Raw genomic sequence first — 15,156 nt, forward strand, 5'->3', positions numbered from 1 at the left:
TTTCAAATTCATTTACTATTTAAAACAAAGAAATTCTGTAAATAATCATTTTTTAGACCTCTATATAGTTTGATAACGACCCAGTAGATGAACTGATGCTCTGGCTGGATGGTGATGCTGTGGAGGAGAATGTCCATGCTAATAGGGACGATTCGTATGCTAATGACGCCAAACGGCATTCAGCTCTGGCAGTTATAGGGGGTAAAAAGGCCTGGCGGTTCTAGTGTTAAACAGCTGCCCCATAATCTAACACCACACAACACAGTCCACTTACCCAGCTCTGCCTTAATACATCTGATCATTATAATATTAATAGTAATCATAATGTATATTATCTCTGTGTTAAACAGTTGACCTATAATGTAACACCAGACAACACAGTCCACTTACCCAGCTCTGCCTTAGTTCTCTCTGTAGACACAAAGAAAACACATTAATATATCTGATCATTATAATATTAATAGTAATCATAATGTATATTATCTCTGTGTTAAACAGTTGACCTATAATGTAACACCAGACAACACAGTCCACTTACCCAGCTCTATCTTCCTTGTCTCTGTAGACAAAGAAAAACCCATTAATATATCTGATCATTATAATATTAATAGTAATCATAATGTATATTATCTCTGTGTTAAACAGTTGACCTATAATGTAACACCAGACAACACAGTCCACTTACCCAGCTCTGCCTTAGTTCTCTCTGTAGACACAAAGAAAACCGATTAATATATCTGATCATTATAATATTAATAGTAATCATAATGTATATTATCTCTGTGTTAAACAGTTGACCTATAATGTAACACCAGACAACACAGTCCACTTACCCAGCTCTGCCTTAGTTCTCTCTGTAGACACAAAGAAAACCGATTAATATATCTGATCATTATAATATTAATAGTAATCATAATGTATATTATCTCTGTGTTAAACAGTTGACCTATAATGTAACACCAGACAACACAGTCCACTTACCCAGCTCTATCTTCCTTGTCTCTGTAGACAAAGAAAAACCCATTAATATATCTGATCATTATAATATTAATAGTAATCATAATGTATATTATCTCTGTGTTAAACAGTTGACCCATAATGTAACACCAGACAACACAGTCTACTTACCCAGCTCTGCCTTAGTTCTCTCTGTAGACACAAAGAAAACCCATTAATATATCTGATCATTATAATATTAATAGTAATCATAATGTATATTATCTCTGTGTTAAACAGTTGACCCATAATGTAACACCAGACAACATAGTGCACCACAGTATTCCTTTTGTCTCTCTGTAAGCAAAGCAAACTGAGATCTGGTGAATCTGGTCCAGGGTGTGATGCACAGCGTGTTGGGACACATTCCTCCCATAACCATGATTAACATTTTCTGTGAATTGTGTCACAATTGACCTTCTGTCTGCCTGTTGCCCTCGTGCATCAATGAGCCTTGAGCACCCAACACCCTGTCACCAGTTTATGGTTTGTCTCTCCTCAGTAGGTACTGACCACTGCTGACCTGGAACACCCCACAATCCTTGTCATTTCAGAGATGCTCTGACACAGTAGTCTGACCCATAACAATTTGGTCCTTGTCAAAGTTGTTCAGGTCTTTACTCCTGCCCATTTCTCCTGCATCCAACACATTGACTACAAGTACTGATTGTTCACTTACCATCTAATCTACCCAGATCTTGACATGTGCCCTTGTAAGGAAATTATCAATGTTATTCGTTTCACCTGTGAGTGGTCATGATGTTTTGGCTCATCAGTGTATAATAAAGGGTCAATTGGAAAACAAATCTAATTAGAGCTGACAACCCTGTGTATCTACAATGACAGAAATAAATATATACATACATGATTTAGAATAAGGATAGAAGTAAGGCTTTGGCTGTGAACCTGGATTTTATTGGTGCTTTACAAAAACTATTTTTGTCCGTACAGATCCAAAGCAATTTGTTCATTTGTGGATCACAATCAAATTTACCATTTTTGTTGGCCCCAACTCTCTGATTATAACATCTGACTCTCCTCTATGTTATTTCAATTTACTTACTCTATTCTTATTTGTTTTTCCAGTAGCCCACATCTCTAATTCAATTCGTAACACCAGTTGACACCAGAAATGAAAACCAGTTTAATGAACAACCATCATAAAATGCAGACTGCCCTGTTTCTTGCTTCTGTCTAAATAGAGGAGTGATGGGTGACGGGGGAGTAGGGTGTCTAAGATTCTAAATAGAGGAGTGACGGGGGAGTAGGGTGTCTAAGATTCTAAATAGAGGAGTGATGGGGGAGTAGGGTGTCTAAGATTCTAAATAGAGGAGTGATGGGGGGAGTAGGGTGTCTAAGATTCTAAATAGAGTAGTGACGGGGGAGTACGGGTGTCTAAGATTCTAAATAGAGGAGTGACGGGGGAGTAGGGTGTCTAAGATTCTAAATAGAGGAGTGACGGGGGAGTAGGGTGTCTAAGATTCTAAATAGAGGAGTGACGGGGGAGTAGGGTGTCTAAGATTCTAAATAGAGGAGTGACGGGGGAGTAGGGTGTCTATGATTCTAAATAGAGGAGTAACGGGGGAGTAGGGTGTCTAACATTCTAAATAGAGGAGTGACGGGGGAGTAGGGTGTCTAAGATTCTAAATAGAGGAGTGACGGGGGAGTAGGGTGTCTAAGATTCTAAATAGAGTAGTGACGGGGGAGTAGGGTGTCTAAGATTCTAAATAGAGGAGTGACGGGGGAGTAGGGTGTCTAAGATTCTAAATAGAGGAGTGATGGGGGGAGTAGGGTGTCTAAGATTCTAAATAGAGGAGTGACGGGGGAGTAGGGTGTCTAAGATTCTAAATAGAGGAGTGACGGGGGAGTAGGGTGTCTAACATTCTAAATAGAGGAGTGACGGGGGAGTAGGGTGTCTAACATTCTAAATAGAGGAGTGATGTAACATTCTCTGTCTCCTGCTCCGTTTATATTTAGGAGGACATGAGCCCTTGGACCACACCTCAGGACTACCAGGTGCAAAGGACTCGTATCTGTCCCTGTCCAAAGTCCACATGGTTGAGTTGACGATACCTGACGATTTCAACTGCCACTCCGCCCCCCCCCCCCCCCCCCCCCCACACATATTCCTGAAAATATGTCAGAGAAAGGGTGGACACAGCCATTCCCCAAAAGCACAAAATGTATGGTTTCTATTTCTGGCACATATCCATCAGACATGCCCAGAAAAGACAGAAGTTGAGTTTCAGTGAGAGTAATGGCTTCCATTCTGTCTGCAGACTCTGGAGTTGTTTATTTATCCCAAATGGAGGACCACTTAAAGATCAATGTCAAACTTACTTTGTTTTCTCCACATGTAAAGACCTACTAGAACTGCAACAGCTAGTGGTGCCAGGACACCAATTATTAGACCAGCCTTCTGCCCTCTGGACCATGGAAACACACCACCTGAAACACAGAATACAGAACCATTACAACACACAGGACCCATAGCTGTGGGAAGTAATACAGAACCATTACAACACACAGGACCCATAGCTGTGGGAAGTAATACAGAACCATTACAACACACAGGACCCATAGCTGTGGGAAGTAATACAGAACCATCACAACACACAGGACCCATAGCTGTGGGAAGTAATACAGAACCATTACAACACACAGGACCCATAACTGTGGGAAGTAATACAGAACCATTACAACACACAGGACCCATAGCTGTGGGAAGTAATACAGAACCATTACAACACACAGGACCCATAGCTGTGAGAAGTAATACAGAACCATTACAACACACAGGACCCATAGCTGTGGGAAGTAATACAGAACCATTACAACACACAGGACCCATAGCTGTGGGAAGTAATACAGAACCATTACAACACACAGGACCCATAGCTGTGGGAAGTCATACAGAACCATTACAACACACAGGACCCATAGCTGTGGGAAGTAATACAGAACCATTACAACACACAGGACCCATAACTGTGGGAAGTAATACAGAACCATTACAACACACAGGACCCATAGCTGTGGGAAGTAATACAGAACCATTACAACACACAGGACCCATAGCTGTGGGAAGTAATACAGAACCATTACAACACACAGGACCCATAGCTGTGGGAAGTAATACAGAACCATTACAACACACAGGACCCATAGCTGTGGGAAGTAATACAGAACCATTACAACACACAGGACCCATAGCTGTGGGAAGTAATACAGAACCATTACAACACACAGGACCCATAGCTGTGGGAAGTAATACAGAACCATTACAACACACAGGACCCATAGCTGTGGGAAGTAATACAGAACCATTACAACACACAGGACCCATAGCTGTGGGAAGTAATACAGAACCATTACAACACACAGGACCCATAGCTGTGGGAAGTAATACAGAACCATTACAACACACAGGACCCATAGCTGTGGGAAGTAATACAGAACCATTACAACACACAGGACCCATAGCTGTGGGTAGTAATACAGAACCATTACAACACACAGGACCCATAGCTGTGGGAAGTAATACAGAACCATTACAACATGTTACATCAGCACCACCCCTCCACGCTGTTACATTTTTATTTTATTTTTTAAACCTTTATTTCAACAAGGGACACAGACTGAGACCAAGGTCTCTTTTAAAGCTGGGCTTCAACACATCAATACATGTAGATTATTTTAAGTGTTATACTTTTGTCAGTGTACAGAATCACAAACAGTTACAGGAACACAAAAATAAAACTCCATTCAGGTGAAACACAAAAATGTAAATCAGGTAAGGTAAAATTATCAGAGTTAAAACAAAGATAGCAGGAGATTGTTACATTTACATAGCTGTCAACCGCTTTCCTCGCCAAGGCCCAAACCTTGGTTCTTTTGTAGGAAACGGTTTTTAAAATCCGAGGAGAACCAAGGATTGGTTACATTTTTTATCCTAAGTTTCTTTAGCAGGGCATGTTTATCAGCCATGGAGGTAATAGAAAAAAAGAACCACACTGGGTCCATTATGGAATTTGTGGATATGAGCTCTGAGTGACAAAGGTCATGGACAAAGTCTTGCTCTGAGAAGTGTTTATAGTTTCTCTTTAAATTATACGGGGGTCATGTGTTTTTGCCTCGTGTCTCTGATACATGCAATATGGCAGTGGTCACTGATGTCATTGTCAAATTAACCAATAGCTGTGTATTTGTGAGGAGTATTTGTTAGAATAAGGTCTATTTATATAGATTTTTCAGAATCTTTTGGATTAGGACGGGTAGGTGTAGTTATTAGTTGAGTAAGATTTATTTAGTAAAAAATTACTTTTAGTTTTACAGTTTTTTACGATTGTTTACACGTTAAATAAAAATGTCCACACAATTTGCAAAATTCTACTCCAATGAGCAAAACACCTCCACAGATTTGCACAACATTACACACAATGGCCCTCATTTATCAAAAGTGCGTACACCAAATTTCCAGCGTACACCTGGCGTACACCCAAAACCACGGTGACTTTGAGATTTATCAATATGGACGTTGGCGTACGGCACTCTCAAATCCTACGCCAGCTCAGGAGGTGGTGTACGCACGTTTTGAGTTAGTGCGGGAATGCGCAGGAAAAAAAATCCTAACGCACTGACAAACTAAAATATATGATATATTATGACCCACTGTAAAAAAACAACAACATAATTACAAACTTCAGTGTTTATTTTTGTGCAACATGGACTTCAATGTTTAATTTGTGTGACTTTACCAAAGCATTTGACTTATATGTATTCCTTCAGATGCGAGCCTGTGCGCTTTACATGACGTTTCAGGTTTAGGCCCGGCAGTTGCGCATGGACTGGGTTCAGTAATAAAAGGCTTTTAATGACCAAAATATAATTCAGACTGACAAAATAATAAAAATGACATTCTTCTTCTTTTAAATAATAATAATAATAATATAAATAATAATAATAACGACATTCTTCTTCTAAATAACAATAAACGTCATTAATAATAAATATCATAAAATAATAAGACGAATATTACAAATTGTCATGCAATTATTAATGTGAATGAATGGTACTCCACATCACATCATCATCTTTTATTCCGCTTTTTAAACTGCCAAATAAAACAATTTTATTTCTTTCTACCTCCCTGGTGATCGTCTGAATCTCCACGTCAGAGAACTTTCTCTTTTTTGCCGTCTTCTGTGTGTCCATGGCGTAAAATGAGGGTGTGGGGGAAGCGGAGACTTGAATATATAGGGGAGTGTTATTCTAATGACAATCGTTTTCAGCCGCGGCATTTATCAAGGGCAGGTATTGCGTACACCTGGATTTTAAAGGTACGCACAGCTTCATAAATCAGGCGGTGAGAGGAGTGTAAGCAAAATCTTACGCCATCATATACGCCCGTTTCTACGCAAGAATGATAAATGAGGGCCAATGTGTGCTTCACCTTTTTGCTAAAAATTACACACAGTGATATGTAAAACTCTACACACATTTTCACACCTAAGACACAGATTAAGATTGTGAGGTTACTTCCTTGTCATTACAAAGCCATGGATTGCCAATTAACTAATTGGATAATCACATCCACCAGGTGTGGGAGCACAAATTTGAAAACGCAGCACTCAGATGTGCTATAAAAGGCAGCAGGTGAGTTCACCTGTCTTCAACAAAAATGGAAGGAGTTAGAAGAATAGTGAGAATGAGAGGGGGCTCAAAGAGGAGATTTAGGAAGAGGAGAAGAAGGAGATAGAGGAAGAGGCCTAGGTAGAGGAGGAGAAGGAGGTAGAGGAGGCCCAGGTAGAGGAAAAGGAGAAGAAGGAGGTAGAGGAGGAGGCCTAGGTAGAGGAGGAGAAGGAGGTATAGGAAGAGGCCTAGGTAGAGGAAGAGGAGGAGAAGGAGGTAGAGGAGGAGGCCTAGGTAGAGGAGGAGAAGGAGGTATAGGAAGAGGCCTAGGTAGAGGAAGAGGAGGAGAAGGAGGTAGAGGAAGAGGCCTAGGTAGAGGAAGAGGAGAAGGAGGTATAGGAAGAGGCCTAGGTAGAGGAAGAGGAGGAGAAGGAGGTAGAGGAAGAGGCCTAGGTAGAGGAAGAGGAGAAGGAGGTAGAGGAGGAATGAAGAGATGATAGAACCTGAACAAAGAAGATGAGGACCAAATTTGACTCAAGAAATCACTTATTGACCATGTTATCAACTATGGACTGACACTGATGGAAGCTGTGTCAGTCCAAATTCAACCAAATCTCAGCAGAAATACTGTTGCGTCAGTAATTCTGACATTTCATAGAGGAAACAGGTAAGCTAACCACACAGTACATTGAAACAGAAACTTGCTGTACTTCTCATCAATATTGTTTACTGTGACATTTGACAGTAGGCTACATGTGTATTTTTTATATATTTGTTTTACACGGGATTGAGGGTCGAGGACACCAAGGTGGAAGGGGCCTTATGTTCACTCCTGCACAAGAGGCCGCCATTGTGAACATGGTTTTGACCAATAATTGTATCAGGCTGCGAGAAATCCAAGCCAATATCATCAATGATGACAATATTTTCAATAACATCCAACGAGTTTCTCTGTCAACATTAGGTTGAATCCTAAAGAAAAATCAAATATACATGAAGCAACTGTATCGGGTACCATTTGACAGAAATTCAGAGAGAGTGAAACATCTGTGCAATGAGTATGTGGAGGTATGCATTGTTCATCTGATTATGGTGTGGTATCATGCACTGCTCATAATGTTCTGGCACAAACAAATACTGTGCTATAGATATTGAATAGCATCCTATTGTCTTTTACTGTGTTTCAGAGAGTCTTGCAAATGGATGCTGCAGAAATTCAACATGAATTTATATATGTGGATGAGGCTGGATTTAACCTTATGAAAACAAGAAGAAGAGGGAGAAATGTAATTGGGCACAGGGCAATCACCAATGTGCCAGGGCAGCGAGGGGGTAACATCACCATTTGCGCTGCTATAACACAAACTGGGGTCCTCCACCACCATGCAAATCTGGGACCCTATAATGCAAATCTGATACTTGCATTTCTTGACAGATTGCAGGAGATTGTCACAGCATTAAACCAAGTGGACCGGATTGCGGTACATTGTTGTTTGGGACAATGTCTCATTCCGTCGGGCTGCTCTGGTCCAGAATTGGTTCCATGAGCCCCCTGAATTTGAAGTCTTATACCTTCCCTCATACTCCCCCTTCCTGAATCCAATAGAAGAGTTTTTTCAGCATGGCCATAAGATTTCATCCACATCACAGGCTGTCTTCATTGGCAAGGCACTGTTGGAAGAATCGCCTCGTGTGATGAATCCACCCCTGCACAGAAGATGCTTCGACATGATCACAGGCTCCATGGCCTGAATGAGGGGCAAACGGTCACAGGGCCGCAGGTCGTATACCTTCCACCGCCATTACAAATGTGTTTTTTATTCATCACAGCAGTGTGAAACTGGCTGCAATAGTGTCTGATCATTGAGGACTGTGTTGGTTAAATGAAAACTAATAGCATTTTCACAAATATGTGTATAATTTTTGACTGAAGTGTGCATGTTTTGACCAAAGTGTGTCATTTTGCAAACAATCTAGGAATTATGCAAATTGAGTGTGGTGTTTGGATAATTGTGATTATATTTTGAAAAAAAGAACCCGGTTTTCAAAATTGCCTGTGAACAATTGAAAAAAACTTTAAAAAGAATCTCAATCTGCCGCCATTAGTCAGGCCAAATTGAGATCTGCAATAATCAATAACGGAGAATAATCAATAATCATAGGTTGCATAATTAGACATTAACTCAAACAATTTGCATAGAGCAGATACCGGAGCTGAGTGTGGGTGATTAACTCCCACTAGTGCTAACAGTGCATTATGACCAAGGACCAGATACCAGAGTTGAGGGTGGGTGATTAACTCCCACTAGTGCTAACAGTGTATTATGACCAAGGGCAACATTCAGAACTAAGCATTCATACTGTTTTGGGACAGAGGTTGAGATGGACACAGTGACATCTGGGTAGCATTTAACGGACTGGGTTCCCATGCAACCAGGCTCCCAACTTGTCCTTCTGCCAGCCTGTCCTGCCTGTCTTTGCTCATATTGCAAAACCTCCAATGGTACCCACTCTGTCTGCTGTGTAGATACTGTACACTTCCAACAGCACACCTGAATCAGACAGAGAGTCAGGATTCAGATACATAACAATCCCTCCCTGTCTGTATGATGGTAACACAGCACCTTGACAATAGTGTCTCAATGGCATTAGGACAATCAAAAAAATACATTTTAGCAGAGTCTGTAGAGACATTTAAGACTGGGGGAGGAGCCCCCCCTCCCAGTTGTTTCTTCAGCCCCCCCTCCCCGTTGTTTCCTCAGCCCCCCCTCCCCGTTATTTCCTCAGCCCCCCCTCCCCGTTATTTCCTCAGCCCCCCCTCCCCTGTTGTTTCCTCAGCCCCCCCTCCCCTGTTGTTTCCTCAGCCCCCCCTCCCCTGTTGTTTCCTCAGCCCCCCCCTCCCCTGTTGTTTCCTCAGCCCCCCCTCCCCTGTTGTTTCCTCAAACCCCCCCCTCCCCTGTTGTTTCCTCAAACCCCCCCCTCCCCTGTTGTTTCCTCAGCCCCCCCTCCCCTGTTGTTTCCTCAAACCCCCCCCTCCCCTGTTGTTTCCTCAGACCCCCCTCTGCTGTTGTTTCCTCAGCCCCCCCTCCCCTGTTGTTTCCTCAGCCCCCCCTCCCCTGTTGTTTCCTCAGACCCCCCTCCGCTGTTGTTTCCTCAGCCCCCCCTCCCCTGTTGTTTTCTCAGACCCCCCTCCGCTGTTGTTTTCTCAGACCCCCCCTCCCCTGTTGTTTCCTCACCCCCCCTCCCCTGTTGTTTCCTCAGAGCCCCTCCTCATTATTTCTTAGGTGAAGAGGGACCTGGGGACCGAATTTCAGACCTCTAGGTCATATGGGGTTAAAATGCCAGTGGGGCTTTTGGAGTGACTTAAAATGTTTATTATAGAACCACCTAGTGGTCAACTGGACCCTCAAACAAGATGAATTATTTGCCCAAACAAGTCTCCCCTCGTGCCTCCTCTGACCCTACTAGACCAGCCGTGCCTCCCCTCTGACCCTACTAGACCAGCCGTGCCTCCCCTCTGACCCTACTAGACCAGCCGTGCCTCCCCTCTGACCCCTACTAGACCAGCCGTGCCTCCCCTCTGACACTACTAGATCAGCAGTGCCTCCCCTCTGACACTACAAGACCAGCCATGCCTCCCCTCTGACACCTTCTTCAATTCTAAGAGTTCCAACTGAACCCGAACAGACAATAGATGCCCTGATGAGTTATACAGATAAGGAGATAAAGAGTAACCCTTTCATCAGCTGATACCAGTCAATGATGCCCCCTATGCAAATACCAGATCCCCCACATTCCTCTACCTATCTAAACAGTGGGACTCAGTCCTTTAATCAGTGAGAATACATTGTATAAAGACATTTCCCTGACAATGGTTACTGTTCGTATTGTCAGCAAACGCTGTGCTCAACAGAAAATTGTTGGTCACAATTCTCAGTCGTTCATTGCGCCATGATCCATATTACTACAATGTTTCCCACTGGCGACAGTAACCATGATCCATATTACTACAATGTTTCCCACTAGCGACAGTTACCATGATCCATATTACTACAATGTTTCCCACTAGCGACAGTAACCATGATCCATATTACTACAATGTTTCCCACTGGCGACAGTAACCATGATCCATATTACTACAATGTTTCCCACTAGCGACAGTTACCATGATCCATATAACTACAATGTTTCCCACTAGCGACAGTAACCATGATCCATATTACTACAATGTTTCCCACAAGCGACAGTAACCATGATCCATATTACTACAATGTTTCCCACTAGCGACAGTTACCATGATCCATATTACTACAATGTTTCCCACTAGCGACAGTAACCATGATCCATATAACTACAATGTTTCCCACTAGAGACAGTAACCATGATCCATATAATTACAATGTTTCCCACTAGCAACAGTAACCATGATCCATATTACTACAATGTTTCCCACTAGCGACAGTAACCATGATCCATATTACTACAATGTTTCCCACTAGCGACAGTAACCATGATCCATATTACTACAATGTTTCCCACTAGCGACAGTAACCATGATCCATATTACCACAATGTTTCCCACTAGTGACAGTAACCATGATCCATATTACTACAATGTTTCCCACTAGCGACAGTAACCATGATCCATATTACTACAATGTTTCCCACTAGAGACAGTAACCATGATCCATAATACTACAATGTTTCCCACAAGAGACAGTAACCATGATCCATATAACTACAATGTTTTCCACTAGCGACAGTAACCATGATCCATATAACTACAATGTTTTCCACTAGCGAAAGTAACCATGATCCATAATACTACAATGTTTCCCACTAGCGACAGTAACCATGATCCATATAACTACAATGTTTTCCACTAACGACAGTAACCATGCAACGATAGACGGAAGCAATGGTGTACCAGAGCCTGGTAAAGTGGGTACACAGTGTGTACCAGTGTATACCCTGCACGAAACCACTGATTGGTTCCAATCGCGGAGAGCAAAGTACTTTTTATTAAAAAGAGCAGGCAAAAAGTGTGGTCAAAGGTACAAGAAAAGGTCAAAATCCAGTAATCCAAAAAGGCCCACAGAGGAAGTTACACAAGGGCTAAGGCAAAACTCATAGACTAAGGATTATGAAAAATACAAGGTCAAACACAGTAAGATAAAATAACTATCGATAAAGTTCTGTGACAAAGTATCAGAATGTAGTCAAATGTACAAGACCATACAAGTGACCAAGAAACAAACTGAGGACTGAATCGGGCACCAAGTCAAACAGACACAGGTGAGATGAATCCAGGTGATTGAGGTGGGAAGGTGCAGCGTTTGAGGAACACAGGATGACAAGGAGTCCAGGGGTGTAAAGGTAAGAGAACCAAGACATGGAGTGATCAAGGTCAGTGTAGTGATCAAGGTCAGTGGTGTGATCAAGGTCAGTGTAGTGAGAAAGAGAACCAGGATGTGTAGTGATCAAGGTCAGTGTAGTGAGAAAGAGAACCAGGACGTGGAGAACCAGGATGTTACCGGATATGATTTGACGGGAACTCTGTACTAAATCCAGCCCAATCGTTTTAGAATAGGTGACCTGTAAGATCTTACACAGCTAGATGGCTAGCTAGCTAGCTAGTTTGCCAGTGTTGGACCTTAAGGCTCTCAGTTCTAATTAAATAATTGAATACCTAACCTACCGACGCATCTCTGTGGGACTGGAAGTGAGTATCGGATCTATATATGTCCATTCAGAATGTTATAATTTAGAATGAGCCAGTTTCTGTAAACATCATAAAATATAGAGATTACAGAGTCGTTTCTTTAGCTTTTAGTTGTGATTTTGCAGTATCTTGCAAAAGCTTGAGCCAATAAATTAGATAGATATGAAGGGGGAAGTTAGGAAACTAGATTGGCATCATGGGGAAAAATATATTACACACAGTACATTAAATCACCTTTTACAGATTCCGAAGTACCATCATCCATCACTGCCAGTTGATGCAAGAACGCTGCTGCATACTGTACGGTCAGAGTCACTGATTGTCCAGCAAAAGGCTGGAGGGGCATATCATTATGTTGGGGTCCAACAGTCAATGCAGACAACATTTGGGTTGAAAAAGTGTCACTCGGCATCTTGTGTCTGTCTCAAACTCCAAAAAATCTGGATGGATTGCCAGTCATAATAAACCTGCCTCAGAACCAGCCATTTGTGATTGGGCTGTATGATGGTACTGTGGAAGATTAATTAATTATGTGTATATTTTATATATTAAGCATGCATAAATATTTTCACTATATTACAGCACAGACACTTGACAATATTACATTACTCTGCCAGTCACTATATTACAGCACAGACACTTGACAATATTACATTACTCTGCCAGTCACTATATTACAGCACAGACACTCGACAATATTACATTACTCTGCCAGTCACTATATTATAGCACAGACACTCGACAATATTACATTACTCTGCCAGTCACTATATTACAGCACAGACACTCGACAATGTTACATTACTCTGCCAGTCACTATATTACAGCACAGACACTCGACAATATTACATTACTCTGCCAGTCACTATATTACAGCACCGACACTCGACAATATTACATTACTCTGCCAGTCACTATATTACAGCACAGACACTTGACAATATTACATTACTCTGCCAGTCACTATATTACAGCACAGACACTCGACAATATTACATTACTCTGCCAGTCACTATATTACAGCACAGACACTCGACAATATTACATTACTCTGCCAGTCACTATATTACAGCACAGACACTCGACAATATTACATTTCTCTGCCAGTCACTATATTACAGCACAGACACTCGACAATATTACATTACTCTGCCAGTCACTATATTACAGCACAGACACTCGACACTATTACATTACTCTGCCAGTCACTATATTACAGCACAGACACTCAACACTATTACATTACTCTGCCAGTCACTATATTACAGCACAGACACTCGACACAATTACATTACTCTGCCAGTCACTATATTACAGCACAGACACTCGACAATATCACATTTCTCTGCCAGTCACTATATTACAGAACAGACACTTGACAATATTACATTACTCTGCCAGTCACTATATTACAGCACAGACACTCGACAATGTTACATTACTCTGCCAGTCACTATATTACAGCACAGACACTTGACAATATCACATTACTCTGCCAGTCACTATATTACAGCACAGACACTCGACAATATTACATTACTCTGCCAGTCACTATATTACAGCACAGACACTCGACAATATTACATTACTCTGCCAGTCACTATATTACAGCACAGACACTCGACAATGTTACATTACTCTGCCAGTCACTATATTACAGCACAGACACTCGACAATATTATATTACTCTGCCAGTCACTATATTACAGCACAGATACTTGACAATGGCATATTATTTGCAGATAATAATTAATAAATGTAAATTAAAAAAATAATTTTAAGACTAATTAATTAAGACATTAATAATAACGGCACTAGTGTCCCGCAGCACAGTGAAAATCACAGGTCTAAGACCAGACCTGGATTCACAAAGCGGTCTTGTTAGGCCCAGGAACACATGACATTTTACTGTGTGACACAATGGTAGGTTCTAAGAAGCATACGTGGAATAGGAATGGATTTGGGCCTATGATTCTGTTTCATTTTTACTTTAATTTGTAATTAATTTAAAATAATTAGTAGATTTTCAATGTCGACAACAAGGAAAAACTTTTTGTTTATGTGTGATATATATTTTAGGATGATGTGCAAAAGGATGAGTTGTGTGTGTTGTCCCAGCTGACTAACAGAATGGGCGCAGAACTACTCAAGTCTTAGGATGATTACATGTCAGGAAAATGGGATTGGTCATTTTGTGTTGGCGTAGGTATGGATGGCTGCCATGACTGGACAGCTGTCTGGTTTCACTACCCGGGTTAAAGAGGTTGTGTCTGAATGTGAATCCACGCACACTGTTGTTCACAGAGAAATGCTGGCTAGCTGAAAAATGTCACCTCAATTTAATGTCATATTGAATGATGTTATTAAAGTCATCAACCACATCAAAGCACACACCGTTAACTCGCGTCTGTTTGGGCAGCTTTGTGAGGAAACAGACGCAGAGCACAAACTCCTCTTATACAAAGAAGTCAGCTTGTCAGAGTGTTTAAGTTAAGAGAGCCGCTGCAGAGATTTCTTTCAGAAAAAAATTCTCCACTGGCAGCACATTTCAATGACGGGTAATGGGTCGCAAAACTTGCTTACCTGTGCGACATATTCAATCTGCTCAACAAACTAAATCTGTCACATCAGGGGAGAATGAAAACAGTCTTTAAGTTGACACAAAACTTAAAGACTGTAATTGTGGGCACGGCGAGTGGACAGGGGCATATTTGATGTTCCAAACATTAGTTGGAAGAGAACAAAACTGGGCCATGCGTACATGTATGCGTGTATACGCACACCTAGCTTTGTTGTCAACTAAGCTC

This window comes from Esox lucius, chromosome 24, assembly GCF_011004845.1.
Source record: "Esox lucius isolate fEsoLuc1 chromosome 24, fEsoLuc1.pri, whole genome shotgun sequence".
Classification (NCBI taxonomy): Eukaryota; Metazoa; Chordata; class Actinopteri; order Esociformes; family Esocidae; genus Esox; species Esox lucius.